Here is a 15,731-nt window from a genome sequence, read left to right as displayed (position 1 = left end):
CTTACCCTTACCCTAACCGTAACTCTAAACTTAACCCGAAACCTAAACCTATCCCTAACCCTAACCCTTACCCTAACACTTACCCTAACCCTAACCCGAACAATAAACCTAACACTTACCCTAACCCTAACCCTAACTCTAACCCTTACCCTTAACCTAACCCTAACCCTAACCCTTACCCTTAACCAACCCTAAACCTAATTCTAACCCTAACCCTAACCCTAACAGTTAACCTAACTATGACCCTAACCCTAACACTTACCCTTAACCTAACCTAAACCTAACTCTAACCCAAACCCTAACCCTAACCCTTACCCTAACCTAACCCTAATCCTTACCCTAAACCTAACCCTAACCCTAACCCTAAACTTAAACTTAACCCTAACCCTAACCCTAACCTTAACCCTAACCTTAACCCTAAACCTAACTTTAACCCTAACCCTTGCCCTTACCCTAACCCTACCCCTAAACCTAACCCTAAACCTAAGCCTAAATCTTACCCTAACCCTAACCCTAAGCCTTAACCTAACCCTAACCATAACCCTAATCTTAACCCTCACCCTCACCCTAACCCTAACCCTCACCCTAACCCTTATCCTTACCCTAACCCTAACCCTAAAATTAACCCTAACCCTAACCCTAACCCTAATCCTTACCCTTACCCTAACCCTAACGCTAAACCTAACCCTAACCCTAACACTAACCCTAACACCTAAACCTAACCCTACCCCTAAACCCTACCCTAACCCTAACCCTAACACTTACCCTTAACCTATCCCTTATCCTAACCCTAACCCTAACCCTAACACTTACCCTAACAATAAACCTAACCCCTAAACCTAACCATTACCCTAACCCTAAACCTAACCCTTAACCTTACCCTAACCTTAACCCTAACTCTAACCCTAACCCTAACCCTTACACTAAACCTAAACCTAACACTAAACCTAACCCTAAACCTTAACCTAACCCTAACATTAACCCTAACCCCTAACCCTAACCCTTACCCTAACCCTAATCCTAACCCTATCCCTAAACCTAACCCTTACCCTTCCTCTAACCCTAACACTAACTCTAACCCTAACCCTAACCCTAAACCTAACCCTTACCCTAACCCTAACCCTAACCCTTCCTCTAACTTTAACCCTGACCTCAACCATAACTCTAACCCTAACCCTAAACCTTAAATTACCCTAACCCTAACCCTAACCCTAAACCTTACCCTAATCCTAAACCTAACCCTTACCCTAACCCTAACCCTAATCCTAACCTCAAACTTAACCCTAACCCTAACCCTATCCCTAACCATCACCCTTACTCTTACCCTAACACTAAGCCTAACCCTGACCCTAACCCTAACCCTAACCCTTACCCTAACCCTAACCCTAATCCTAACCCTAAACCTAACCCTAACCCTAACCTTAACCCTAACCCTAACCCTAACCCTAACCCTAACCCTAACACTTACCCTTACCCTAAACCTAACCCTAACCCTAACCCTAACCCTTACACTTACCCTCACCCTAACCTTAACCCTAACCATAACCCTAACCCTAACCTTAACTCTAACCCTTATCCTTACCCTAACCCTAATCCTAAACCGAAACCTAACCCTAAACCTAAACCTTACCTTAGACTAACCCTAACACTAAACTTAATCCTAAACCTTACCCTTAACCCTCACCCTTACCCTTACCTTAACCCTAACCCTAACCCTCACCCTCACATTAACCCTAACCCTAACCCTAACCCTTACGCTTAACCTAACCTAAACCTAACTCTTACCCAAAACCTAACCCTAACAATTACCTGTAACCTAACCCTAACCCTAACCCTTACCCTAACCCTAACCCTAACCTCAACCTTGACCCAAAGCCTAACCCTAATCCTAACCCTTACGCTTACACTTGCCCTAACCCTAAACCTAACAATAACCCTAACGCAAACACGAACCCTAACCCTCACACTTACCCTTACCCTAACCCTAAACCTTATCCTAAACCTAACCCTAAACCTAACCCTAAACCTTAACCTAACGCTAACATTAACCCTAACCCCTAACCCTAACCCTTACCCTAACCCTAAACTTAACCCTAAACCTAAACCTAACCCTTACCTTACTCTAACACTAACCCTTCCTCTAACTCTAACCCTAACCTCAACCATAACACTAATCCTAAACCTGACCCTAAACCTTCCCTTACACTAACCCTAAACCTAACCCTAACCCTTACCCTAATCCTAAGCCTAACCCTTACCCTAACATTAACCCTAATCCTAACCTCAACCTTAAACCTAACCCTAACCTTAACCCTAAACCTAACCCTTACTATTACCCTAACACTAAGCCTAACCCTGACCCTAACCCTAACCCTAACCCTTACCCTAACCCTAACCCTAATCCTAACCCTAAACCTAACCCTAACCCTAACCTTAACCCTAACCCTAACACTAACCCTAACCCTAACCCTAACCCTTACCCTTACCCTAAACCTAACCCTAAACCTAACCCTAACCCTTACACTTACCCTCACCCTAACCTTACCCCTAACCCTAACCCTAACCCTAACCTGAACTGTAACCCTTATCCTTACCCTAACCCTAACCCTAACACTAACCCTAAACTTAACCCTAACCCTTACCCTTACCCTAACCCTAACCCTAATCCTAACCCTAACTCTAACACTTACCCTAACCCTAACCCTAACCATAACCCTTTCACTTACCCTAACACTAACCCTAACCTTAACCATAACCCTAACCCTACCCCTTACCCTAACCCTAACCCTAAAACGAACCCGAACCCTAACCCTATCCCTAACGCTAACTCTTATCTTTACCTTAAAACTAACCCTAAACCTAACACTAACCCTAACACCTAACCCTAACTGTAACCCTAACCTTAAACCTAACCCTTACCCTTACCCTAACCCTAACCCTAACCTTAACGCTAACCCTAACCCTAACCCTAACCCTTACCCTAACCCTAACCCTAAACGGAATCTTTACCATAACCCCAAACCTAACACTAAACCTTAACCTTTCCCTAACCCTAACCCTAACTGTAACCCTAACCCTTACCCTTACCCTAACCCTAACCCTTATCCTAATCCTAACCCTAACCCTAACCCTAACCCTTAACCTAACCCTAAACCTAACCCTAAGCCTAACCCTATCCCTTATCGTTAACCTAACCCTAAACCTAACTCTAACCCTAACCCTAACCCTAACCCTTACCCTTACCTAACCCTAACCCTTACCCTAAACCTAATCCTAACCCTAACCTTAACCCTAACCCTAACCCTAACCCTAACCCTTACCCTTACCCTACCCCTAACCTAAACCTAACCCTAAATTTAACCCTAACCCTAACCCTTACCCTTACCATAACCCTAACCCTAAAACTAACCCTAACCCTAACACTAACCTTAACCCTAACCCTAATTTAACCCAAACCCTAACCCTAACCCTAACCTTAACCCTAACCCTAACCCTAACCCTAACCCTAACCCTTACCCTTACCCTTACCCTAACCCTAACCTAAACCTAACCCTAAGTTTAACCCTAACCCTAACCCTAACCCTAACCCTTACCCTAACCTAACCGTAATCCTTACCCTAACCCTAACCCTAACCCTAACCTTAACCCTAACCTTAACCCTAATACTAACCCTAACCCTTACCCTTGCCCTATCCCTAACCTAAACCTAATCCTAAATTTAACCCTAACCCTAACCCTAACCCTAACCCTTACCCTTACCATAACCCTAACCCTAACCCTCACCCTAATACTAACCCTAACCCTAACACTTACCCATACCCTAATCCTAACCCTTACCCTAACCCTAACCCTAAACCTAACCCTAACCCTAACCCTAACACCTAAACCTAACTCTTACCCTAACCCTAACCCTAACACTCACCCTAACCCTAACTCTAACCCTAACCTTAACACTTACCCTTACCCTAACACTAACTCTAACCCTAAACCTTACCCTAACCCTAACCCTAACCCTAACCCTAACCCTAACACTTACCCTAACCCTAAACCTTACCCTAACCCTAACCCTAAACCTAAGCCTAACCCCTAACCCTAACCCTAAACCTAACTCTAACCCTTACCATAAACCTAACCCTAACCTAACCCTTACCCTAACACTAACCCTAACCCTAACCCTTACCCTTACCCTAACCCTAACCCTAACCCTTACCCTAACCCTTACCCTAACCCTAACTCTAACCTTAACCCTAACCCTAACCCTAACCCTAACAATTACCCTAACCCTACCCTAACCCTAACCCTTACCCTTACCCTAACCCTAATCCTAACGTTAACCCCAAACTTAAACCTAACCTTAACCCTAACCCTAACCCTTACCCTAACCCTAACCCTAACCCGAACCCTAAACCTAACACTTACCCTTCCCCTAATCCTAACCCTTATCCAACCCTAACCCTAACCCTAAACCTAACCCTTCACCTAACCCTAAAACTAACCCTAATATCTAACTTTAACCCTTACCCTAACCCTGACCCTACCCCTAAACCTTTCCTTTACCCTAACACTAACTCTCACCCTAACCCTAACTCTAACCCTAAACCTTACCCTAACCCTAACTCTAACCCTAATCCTAACCTCAACTTTAACTGCAACCCTAACCATAACCCTAATCCTAACCCTAACCCTTACCCTTACCCTAACCCTAACCCTAATCCTAACGCTTACCCTTACCGTAAACCTAACCCTTAACCTAACCCTAACCCTAACCCTTACCTTTACCCTAACCCTAACACTAAACCTAACCCTAACCTTAACCCTAACCATAACCCTTACCCTTACCCTAACACTAAACCTAACCCTAACCCTAACCCTATCCCTAAACCTAACCCTTACCCTTACCCTAACACTAACCCTAACCCTAACCCTAACCCTTAACCTAACCCTAACCCTAACCCTTATCCTAACCCTAAACCTAACCCTAACCCTTACCCTAACCCTAAACCTAACCCTAAACCTAACCCTTACCCTTACCCTAACCCTAACACTAAACCTAACCCTAACCCTAACACTAATCCTAACCCTAACCCTAACCCTTACCCTTACCCTTACCCTTACCCTAACCCTAACCCTAAACTTAACCGTAACCCTAACCCTAACCCTGACCCTTACCCTTACCCTAAACCTAACCCTAACCTCAAACTAACCCTAACCTTAACCCTAACCCTAAACCTAACCCTTACCCTTACTCTAACACTAAGCCTAACCCTAAACCTAACTCTGACATTTATCCTTACCCTAACCCTTACCCTTACCCTAATACTAACCCTAACCCTAACTCAAACCCTACCCCTAAATTTAACCCTAACCCTTACACTTACCTTTAGCCTAAGCATAACACTAAACGTAACCCTAACACTTACCCTAACCCTAACCCTAACCCAAACCCTAACCCTTACCCTAACCCTAACCCTAAACCTAACCCTCACCCTAACCCTAACCCTAACCCTAACCTCTAACCCTAACCCTAACCCTAACCCTTACCCTTACCCTAACCCTAACCCTAACCGTAGCCCTAACCCTAACTCTAAACCTAACAATTACTCTAAACATAACCCTAACCCTAACCCTTACCCTTACCTTAACCCTAACCCTTAACTTAACCCCAACCCTAAAGCTAATCCTAACCCTAACCCTTACCCTAACCCTTACCCTAACCCTAACCCTAAACCTCACCCTAACCCTAACCCTAAGCCTAACCCCTAACCCTAACCCTAAACCTAACTCTAACCCTTACCATAAACCTAACCCTAACCTAACGCTTGCCCTAACCCTAACCCTAACCCTAACCCTTACACTAACCCTAACCCTAACCCTAACCTTAACCCTAACCCTAACCCTAAACCTAAACCTTACCCTAACCCTAACCCTCAACCTAACCCTCACCCTAACACTTACCCTAACCCTAACCTCTAACCCTAACCCTAAACCTAACCCTAATCCTACCCTTATCCTAAACCTAACCCTAACACTAACACTTACCCTTACCCTAACCCCTACCCTAACCCTAACCTTAACCCTAACCCTAACCCTAACCCTAACCCTTACCCTAACCCTAAACCTAAACCTCACCCTCACCCTCACCCTCACCCTAACCCTAACCTCTAACCCTAACCCTAAACCTAACCCTAATCCTACCCTTATCCTAAACGTAACACTAACACTAACACTAACCCTTACCCTAACCCCTACCCTAACACTAACCCTAACCCTTACCCTTACCCTAAACCTAACTCAAACTCTAACCCAAACCCTAACCGTAACTATAAACCTTACCCTAACCCTTACTCTAACCCACAACCTAAAATCAACCTTAACCCCAACACTAACCATAATCCTAAACCTTACCCTAAGTTTAACCCTAAGATTAACCCTAACCCTAATCCTTACCCTAACCCTAACCCTAACCCTAACCCTAAACTTTACCCTTACCCTAAACCTAACCCTACTCTAAACCTAAACCTTACCCTAATCCTAACCCTAACCCTAACCCTAACCCTTCCCCTAACCCTCACCCTAACCCTAACCCTATACCTAACACTAACCCTTACCCTAACCCTAACTCTAAGTATAAACCAAACCCTAACCCTAACCCTAAACCTTACCCTAACCCTTATTCTAACCCTAACCCTAAAATCAAACTTAACCCCAACCTTAACCATAACCCTAACCCTTACCCTAAGTCTAACCCTAAGATTAACCGTAACCCTAACCCTTACCCTAACCCTAACCCTAACCCTAACCCTAAACCTAACACTAAACCTAACCTTAACCCTAACCCTTACCCTTACCCTAACCCTAACCCTAACCCTAACCCTAAACCTAACACTAAACTTAACCTTCACCCTTAACCTTACACTAAACCTAACCCTAAACCTAACCCTTACCCTTATCCTAACCCTAACCCTAACCTTAACCCTAACCCTAACCCTAAACCTAACCTTAACCCTAACCCTTATACTTTAACTATCCCTAACCCTAAACCTAAACCTAAACCTAAACCTAACCCTTACCCTTACCCTAACCCTAACCCTAACCCTAACCCTAACCTTAACCCTAACCCTTATACTTTAACTAACCCTAACCCTAACCCTAAACCTAAACCTAAACCTAACCCTTACCCTTACCCTAACCCTAACACTAAGCCTAACCCTAACCCTAACACTAATCCTAACCCTAACCCTTACCCTTACCCTTACCCTTACCCTTACCCTAACCCTAACCTTAACCGTATCCCTTACCATAACCCTGACCCTTACCCTTACCCTAACCCTAACCGTAATCTCAACCTTAACAATAAACTTAACCCTAACCCGAACCCTAACCCTTACCCTTACTCTAACACTAAGCCTAACCCTAAACCTAACCCTAACGCTAAACCTTACACTAACCCTAACCCTAATCCTAACCTTAAACATAAACCTAACCCTAACCCTAACCTCAACATTAACCCTAACCCTAACCCTAACCCTTCCCTTACCCTTCCCCTAACCCTAACACTAAACCTAACCCTAATCCTAACCCTAATCCTAACACTAATCCTAACCCTAACCCTTACCCTTACCCTTACCCTTACCCTAACAGTAACCCTAAACTTAACCGTAACCCTTACCATAACCCTGACCCTTACCCTTACCCTAAACCTAACCGTAATCTCAACCTTAACCCTAAACTTAACCCTAACCCTAACCCTAACCCTAACCCTTACTCTAACACTAAGCCTAACCCTAAACCTCACCCTAACCCTAACCCTTACCCTTACTCTAACACGAAGCCTAACCGTAAACCTAACCCTAACCCTAAACTTTACACTAACCCTAACCCTAATCCTAACCTTAAACATAAACCTAACCCTAACCCTAACCTCAACATTAACCGTAACCCTAACCCTAACCCTTACCCTTACCCTTACCCTAACCCTAACACTAAACCTAACCCTAATCCTAACCCTAATCCTAACCCTAACCCTTACCCTTACCTTTACCCTTACCCTTACCCTAACCCTAACCCTAACCTCAATCTTAACTGTAACCTTAACCCTAACCCTATCCCTAACCCTTACCCTTACTCTAACACTAAGCCTAATCCTAAACCTAACCCTAACCCTAACCCTTACCCTAACCCTAACCCTTACCCTAACCCTAACCCTAATCCTAAACCTAAACCTAAACCTAATCCTAACCTTAACCCTAGCCCTAACCCTAACCTTAACCTAACCCTTACCATTACCCTCACCCTAAACTTAACCCTAACCCTAACCCTAACCGTAACCCTAACCTTAACTCTGACATTTATCCTTACCCTAACCCTAAACCTAACCCTAACCCTTACCCTTACCCTAATGCTAACCCTAACCCTAACCCTAACCCTAACTTTAACCCTAACCCTTACCCTTAACCTTACCCTAACCGTAACACTAAACCAAACCCTAACACTTACCCTAACCCTAACCCTAACCCAAAGCCTAACCCTAACACATAACATTACCCTAGCCCTAACCCTAACCCTAACCTAACCCTTACCCTTAGCCTCACCCTAAACTTAACCCTAACCCTAAACCTAACCGTAACCCTAACCTTAACTCTGAAATTTATCCTTACCCTAACCCTAACCCTAAAGATAACACTAACCCCAAACCTAACTCTTACCCTTACCCTAACCCTAAACGTAACCCTAACCCTTACCCTTACACTAATGCTAACCCTAACCCTAACCCTAACCCAAACCCTAACTTTAACCGTAACCCTTACCCTTAACCTTACTCTAACCGTAACACTAAACCTAACCCTAACACTTAACCTAACCCTAACCCTAAACCAAAGCCTAACCCTAACACATAACATTACCCTAACCCTAACCCTAAACCTAACCGTAACCCTAAACCTAACCATAATCCTAACACTAACCCTTACCCTAAGCATAACTCTAACCCTAACCCTAACCCTAATAATTAAACCTACCCTAACCCTAAACCTAACCTTAACCAGAACCCTAAACCTAAACCTAACCCTAAACCTAACCCTTACCCTTACCCTATCCCTAATCCAAACCAAAACCTAAACTTTACCCTTACCCTAAACCTAACACTAAACCTAAACCTAACACTTACCCTAACCCTTACCCTAACCCTAACCCTAACCCTTACCCTAACCCTACCCTAACCCTAACCCTAAACCTAACACTAAACCTAACCTTAACCCTAACCCTTACCCTTACCCTAACCCTAACCCTAACCCTAACCCTAAACCTAACCCTAACCTTAACCTTCACCCTTAACCTTACACTAACCCTAACCCTAAACCTAACCCTAACCCTTACCCTTACCCTAACCCTAACCCTAACCTTAACCCTAACCCTAACCCTAAACCTAACCTTAACCCTAACCCTTATCCTTTCCCTAACCCTAACCCTAAACCTAAACTTAAACCTAACCCTAACCCTAACCCTAATCCTAACCCTAAACCTAACCCTTACCCTTACCCTAACCCTTACCCTAACCCTAACCCTAACCTTAACCGTAACCCTAACTCTAACCCTGACCCTTACCCTTACCCTAAACCTAACCCTAATCTCAACCTTACCCCTAAACTTAACCCTAACCCTAAACCTAACCCTTACCCTTACTCTAACACTAAGCCTAACACTAAACCTAACCCTAACTCTAACCTTTACCCTTACTCTAACACTAAGCCTAACCCTAAACCTAACCCTCACACTAACCCTTACACTAACCCTAATCCTAATCCTAACCTGAAACCTAAACCTAACCCTAACCTTAACCTCAACATTAACCCTAACCCTAACCCTAACCCTAACCCTTACCCTTACCCTTACCCTTACCCTAACCCTAACACTAAACCTAACCCTAATCTTAACCCTAATCCTAACCCTAACCCTAACACTTACCCTTACCCTTACCCTTACCCTTACCCTAACCCTAACCCTAACCTTAACCGTAACACTAACCCTAACCCTGACCCTGAACCTTACCCTAACCCTAACCCTAACCTCAATCTTAACCGTAAACTAAACCGTAACCCTATCCCTAACCCTTACCCTTACTCTAACACGAAGCCTAATCCTAAACCTAACCCTAAACACCTAACCCTTACCCTAACCCTAACCCTAATCCTAACCCTAAACCTAAACCTAACACTAACCTTAACCCTAGCCCTAACCCTAACCCTAACCTAACCCTTACCCTTAACCTCACCCTAAACTTAACCCTAACCCTAACCCTAACCATAACCCTAACCTTAACTCTGACATTTATCCTTACCCTAACCCTAACCCTAAACCTAACACTAACCCTAAACCTAACTCTTACCCTTACCCTAACCCTAAACCTAACCCTAACCCTTACCCTTACCCTAATGTTAACCCTAACCCTAACCCTAACCAAAACCATAACTTTAACCCTAACCCTTACCCTTAACCTTACCCTATCTGTAACACTAAACCTAACCCTAACACTTACCCTAAACCTAACCCTAACCCAAACCCTAACCCTAACACATAACATTACCCTAACCCTAACCCTAAACCTAAACCTAACCGTAACCCTAAACCTAACCCTAATCCTAACACTAACCCTTACCGTAAGCATAACTCTATCCCTAGCCCTAACCCTAATAATTAAACCTACCCTAACCCTAAACCTAACCTTAACCCCAACCCTAAACCTAACCCTAACCCTAAACCTGACCCTTACCCTTACCCTATCCCTAATCTAATCCTAACCCTAACCCTAACCATTACACTAACCCTAACCCTAATCCTAACCCTAACTCTTACCTTACCTAAACCTAACCCTAACCTTAAACCTAAGCCTAACCCTTGCCCTAACCCTTACCCTTACCCTAACCCTAATCATAACCCTTACCCTAACCCTAACCCTAATATTTACCCTAATCCTAACCTAAGCCTAACCCCTAACCCTAACCCTAAACCTAACTCTAAGCCTTACCATAAACCTAACCCTAACCTAACCCTTACACTAAGCCTAAACCTAACCCTTACCCTTACCCTTACCCTAAACCGAGCCATCACCCTAACCCTAACCCTAACCCTAACCTCTAACCCTAACCCTAACCTTACCCTTACCCTAACCCTAACCCTAACCGTAGCCCTAACCCTAACCCTAAACCTTACCCTAACCCTAACCCTAACCCTTACCCTTACCCTAACCCTAACCCTAAGCTTAACACCAACCCTAAACCTAATCCTAACCCTAACCCTTACCATAACCCTTACCCTAACCCTAAACCTAACCCTTACCCTAACCCTAACCCTAACCCATACCCTTACCCTAACCCTAACCCTAACCTTAACACCAACCCTAAACCTAATCCTAACCCTAACCCTTACCCTAACCCTTATCCTAACCCTAATCCTAACCCTCACCCTAACCCTTACCCTTACCCTTACCCTTACCCTAACCCTAACCCTAAACTTAACCGTAACCCTAACCCTAACCCTGACCCTTACTCTTACCCTAATCCTAAACCTAACCTCAACCTTAACCCTAACCTTAACCCTAACCCTTACCCTTACTCTAACACGAAGCCTAACCCTAAACCTAACCCTAACCCTAACCCTTACCCTTACACTAACACTAAGCCTAACCCTAAACCTAACCCTAACCCTAACCCTTACCCTAACCCTAATCCTAATACAAACCCTAAACCTAAACCTAACCCTAACCCTAAACTCAACCGTAACCCCAACACTAACCCTAACCCTTACCCTAAGTCTAACCCTAAGATTAACCCTAACCCTAACCCTAACCCTTACCCTTACACTAACCCTAACCCTAACTCTAACCCTAAACCTAACCCTAACCTTAACCTTCACCTTAACCTTACACTAACCCTAACCCTAAACCTAAACCTACCCCTTACCCTTACCCTAACCCTAACCCTAACCATAACCCTAACCCTAACCCTAAACCTAACCTTAACTCTAACCCTTATCCTTTCCTTAACCCTAACCCTAACCCCAAACCTAAACCTAAACCTAAATCTTACCCTTACCCTAACCCTAACACTAAGCCTAACCCTAACCCTAACACTAATCCTAACCCTAACCCTTACCCTTACCCTTACCCTTACCCTAACCTTAACCGTAACCCTAACCCTAACCCTGACCCTTACCCTTACCCTAACCCTAAGCGTAATCTCAACCCTAACCCTAAACTTAACCCTAACCCTAACCCTAACCCTTACCCTTACTCTAACACTAAGCCTAACCCTAAACCTAACCCTAACCCTAAACCTTACCCTTACTCTAACACTAAGCCTAACCCTAAACCTAACACTAACCCTAACCCTTACACTAACCCTAACCCTAATCCTAACCTTAAACATAAACCTAACCATAACCCTAACCTCAACATTAACCCTAACCTAACCCTAACCCTAACCCTTACCCTTACCCTAACCCTAACACTAAACCTAACCCTAATCCTAACCCTAATCGTAACCCTAACCCTTACCCTTACCCTTACCCTTACCCTTACCCTAACCCTAACCCTAATCTTAACCGTAACACTAACCCTAACCCTGACCCTGAACCTTACCCTAACCCTAACCCTAACCTCAGTCTTAACCATAACCTTAACCGTAACCCTATCCCTAACATTTACCCTTACTCTAACACTAAGCCTAATCCTAAACCTAACCCTACCCTAAGCCTTACCCTAACCCTAACCCTAATCCTAACCCTAAACCTAAACCTAACACTAACCTTAACCCTAGCCCTAACCCTAACCCTAACCTAACTCTTACCCTTACCCTCACCCTAACCTTAACCCTAACCCTAACACTTACCCTCACCCTAGCCTTAACCCTAACCGTAACCCTTACCTTAACTCTGACATTTATCCTTATGCTAACCCTAACCCTAAACCTAACCCTAACCCTAAACCTAAATCTTACACTTACCCTTACCCTAACCCTAAACCTAAACCTAACCCTTATCCTTACCCTAACGCTAACCCTAACCCCAACCCTAACCCTGACTTTAATACTAACCCTTACCCTTACCCTTACCCTAACCGTAACACTAAACCTAACCCTAACACTTACCCTAAACCTAACCCTAACCCGAACCCTAACCCTAACACATAAACATACCCTAACCCTAACCCTAAACCTAACCGTAACCCTAAATCTAACCCTAATCCTTACCCTAACCCTAACCCTAAGTATAACCCTAACCCTAACCCTAACCCTAATAATTAAACCTACCCTAACCCTAAACCTAACCTTAACCCCAACCCTAAACGTAACCCTAACCCTAACCCTAACCCTTACCCTTACCCTATCCCTAATCTAACCCTAACCCTAACCCTAACGATTACCCTAACCCTAACCATAATCCTAACCCTAACTCTTACCCATACCTAAACCTAACCCTAACCCTAAACCTAACCCTAACCCTGACCCTAACCCTAACCCTTACCCTTACCCTAACCCTAACCCAAACCCTTACCCTAACCCTAACCCTAACCCTTACCCTAACACTAACCCTAAGCCTAACCCCTAAACCTAAACCTAAACCTAAATCTAACCCTTACCATAACCCTAACCCTAACCTAACTCTTACCCTAACCCTAACCCTAACCCTAACCCTTACTCTAACCCTAACCCTAACCTTAACCCTAACCCTAACCTTAAACCTAACCCTTACACTAACCCTAACCCTAACCCTAAACCTAACCCTCAGCCTAACCCTAACCCTAACCCTAAACTCTAACCCTAACCCTAACCCTAACCCTTACCCTTACCCTAACCCTAACCCTCACCATAGCCCTAAACCTAACCCTAACCCTAACCCTTACCCTAACCCTAACCCTAACCCTTACCCTTACCCTAACCCTAACCCTTACCTAAACCCCAACCATTAAGCTAATCCTAACCCTAACCCTTACCCTAACCGTTACCAAACCCTAACCCTAACCCTTACGCTAACCCTAACCCTAAACCTAAACTTAACCCTAACCCTAACCCTAACCCTAACCGTTACCCTAACCCTGACCTCTAACCCTAACCCTAAACATAACCCTAATCCTACCCTTATCCTAAACCTAGCCCTAACACTAACACTTACCCTTACACTAACCCCTACCCTAACGCTAACCTTAACACTAACCCTAAACCTAACCCTAACCCTAACCCTAACCCTAACCCTAACCCTAATCCTTACCCTTACTCTAACCCTAAACCTAACCCTAACCCTAACCCTAGCGCTAACGCTAACCCTAACCATAGCATTAACCCTAACCCTAACCCTAACACTTACCGTAACCCTAACCCTAACCCTTACCCTTACTCTAACCCTAACCCTAACCTTAACCCAACCCTAAACCTAATCCTAACCCTATCCATTACCCTAAGCCTAACCCTTTCCCTAACACTTACACTTACCCTCACCCTAACCCTAACCTTAACCCTAACCCTAAACCTAACCCTAACCCTTATCCTTACCCAAACCCTAAACCTAACCCTATCCCTAAACCTAACCCTAAACCTAAACCTAACCCTAACCCTTACCCTAACCCTAACCCTAAACCTAACCCTAACCCTAACCCTAACCCTAAACCTAACCCTAACACTAAACCTAACCCTTACCCTAACCCTAACCGTAACCATAAACCTAACCTTCACCCTTACACTTACCATAACCCTAACCCTAAACCTAAACCTAACCCTAACCCTAAACTTAACCCTAACCCTTCCCCTTACCCTAAACCTAACAGTAACCCTAACCCTTACACTTACCCTTACCCTATCCCTAATCCTAACCCTAAACCTTACCCTTACTCTTAACCTAACACTAACCCTTACCCTAACTCTAACCCTAACTCTAACCTTAACCCTTACTCTTACCCTTACCCTAACCCTAAACCTAACACTAACCCTTACCCTTACCCTAACCCTAAACCTAACCCTAAACTTAACCCTAACTCTAACCCTTACCCTTACCTTAACCCTAAACCTAACCCTATCCCTAACCCTTACCCTAAACCTAACCCTAACCCTAACCCGAAGCCTAACAAGTACCCTAAACCTAACCCTAACCCTAACCCTTAAACTTACCCTAACCCTAACCCTAAACTTAACCCCAAACCTAAAACAACCCTAACTATAACCCTTACCCTAACCTAAACCCTAACCCTAACATTAACCCTTACACTAACCTTAAACCTAACCCTAACCCTAACCCTAAAACTTACCCTTAACCAACCCTAAACCTAACTCTAACCCTAACCCTTAACCGAACCCTAACCCTAACCCTAACCCTTACCCTTAACCTGACCCTAAACCTAATTCTAACCCTAACCCTAACCCTAACCCTTACCCGAACCTAACCGTAACCCTTACCCTAACCCTAACCCTAACACTAACCTTAACCCTAACCCTAACCCTAACCCTTACCCTTACCCTAACCCTATCCCTAAACCTAACCCTAACCTTAACCCTAACCTTAACACTAACCCTAATCCTAACCCTTAACCTAACCCTAACCCTAATCCTAACCCTAAACCTAAACCTAACCCTAACCTCAACCTTAACCCTATCCCTAAACCTAACCCTTACCCTTACCCTAACACTAAGCCTAACCCTAACACTAACCCTAACTCCTACCCTAACCCTAACTCTAATCCTAACCCT

Source organism: Megascapheus bottae, unplaced genomic scaffold, assembly GCF_031878675.1.
Source record: "Megascapheus bottae isolate mThoBot1 unplaced genomic scaffold, mThoBot2.hap1 HAP1_SCAFFOLD_37, whole genome shotgun sequence".
NCBI lineage: Eukaryota > Metazoa > Chordata > Mammalia > Rodentia > Geomyidae > Megascapheus > Megascapheus bottae.
The sequence above is the reverse complement of the archived record's forward strand: the minus strand, read 5'-3'. Positions refer to the sequence as shown.